Source organism: Triticum dicoccoides, chromosome 4A (assembly GCF_002162155.2).
Source record: "Triticum dicoccoides isolate Atlit2015 ecotype Zavitan chromosome 4A, WEW_v2.0, whole genome shotgun sequence".
Taxonomy (NCBI): domain Eukaryota; kingdom Viridiplantae; phylum Streptophyta; class Magnoliopsida; order Poales; family Poaceae; genus Triticum; species Triticum dicoccoides.
The window spans coordinates 32,945,659-32,947,503 of NC_041386.1; positions in this window are offsets into that span (position 1 = coordinate 32,945,659).

A 1,845-nucleotide genomic window follows, 5' to 3' on the forward strand; every position below is an offset into this window, starting at 1 on the left:
AGAGAGAGAGAGAGAGAGAGAGAGAGAGAGAGAGAGAGAGAGAGAGAGAGAATAAGTAGGACGTGGAAGTTATGGCAACTTTGGGACTCTTTCCATTAAGCTATGAGAAAAAACCTAGATCAGTCAAAACCAAAAAATATACGTGGTAATAGGTACTACACCTTGATCAGACTTATGGGAGGTGTGGTGAGTAACCAGACCGCAACACATAACTCAAATATGCAGAATATACACAAACCAATCCATGGTTGGATAGTTAGGAGAACAGTAATATCCGCAGCTCACATTTTTCTGGATTTATTTCAGACCTTTTGGTGATGCATTCATTTGGAGATGACGTTTTTGTTGACTATGAAGAAGTATGTGACGACTACGTTAATCTCAAAATTATTTGCCATTTCAGTCTTTTGGAGGTGCTTATAAATGTAGGGTATGTGTGGGTGTATTTATAAGGATGAGTATATGTGCTTGTGTGTAGTTCAAAAAAATATGTTGCATACACGGAAACATGGACCGGCCCTTAACGGAAAGACGATGGGACATTCACACAGTTAAAAAAACATCACAAAACAAGGAGTGAATGATAGAAAAAGTAAAGACACATGTCAATCAAGAGAGCACTCATGCTCAACACTTGAAATGCATGCCATTGAGGCAAGCTTAGCCACTAGAGGTGTTTGTTTGCAGATCGGTAACGACAACGTAAATGTAATGGATTTACACCGTTAAGATAAATGATATGGGCATAAATCAAAATCTGTTTGGCTATCAGATGTAATGGTAAGAGCAAAAGCAGGGAAGAAAACAGAAACTCATCAGCCATGGCGCGGGGAAGAAAACAGGAATCCGTCAGCCATGGCGCAGGGAAGAAAACATGAATCTTCGTCCATGGTGCAGAGGAAAGCACGGCTGGGTTCCAGATAGGTAGAACTAAGGCCACCGCCGGCCGCTGCTCCTGGCATGTCGCCGCCGCTGCATGCTGAAGAGGGGAAGCTCGGGACCTTGGCAACCAGGGTCGACGACAACTCGGTGGAGGAGGGTGAGTGAGGACCGGAGGAAGAGATCTGCCGCCGCCACTAGCGCCGCAACTCGCGGAGGATCGGTGGGCGGAAAGAATTTTCTGTGTTGGGAACGGGGGTTGACTCGATTTGCTCCCTGCAACGTATTCCCTCCGTTTCAAAATAGATGACTCAACTTTGTACTAACTTTAAAAGTTAATACTTCTTCATTCCCTTACACAAAGCCACAAACTCAAATTATAGGTACCAAGGTAAAATTTAATGATTGCTTTGCAAGTCAATTTCTTTTTGTTAATCGAGATCATTAATACACCCGCATGCATGCAAAGAAGGAATGAGGGCATCTCCAATGGTTGTAAGATAGTTGTTGGTAGACTTTGCCATATAGAATTTTTGATGATGTGTCATACAATAAATGAGGAAAGAGAGGAAGGTTGTATGTACATGAACCAACATCCATTGCACAAGCTCCAATGTAGAATGAGAGAGCACCCCATTTATTATCTCATATCCTATTGGGCAAACTAGATACAACCCATTGGAGTTGTTGTATGTTAAGGTGTTGGTTGATGACATGACATATTTTACCAACAAGCTAACATACAAATTATTGGAGATGCCCTGAGAAGGAAGTAACACGGTGTCATTATGACTACATGCATGCAAGTATTAAACAAGTTGGTAGTACGAGGAAACATCATTAATTTTTGCCTCAATTACTGTTAGTGGCCTTGTATAGATGTAAATTGTATTTTTTTATAGTGGCATTGTATAAGGGAATGGAGGAAGTATAAAGTTAAATCATCTATTTTGAAATGGAGGGAGT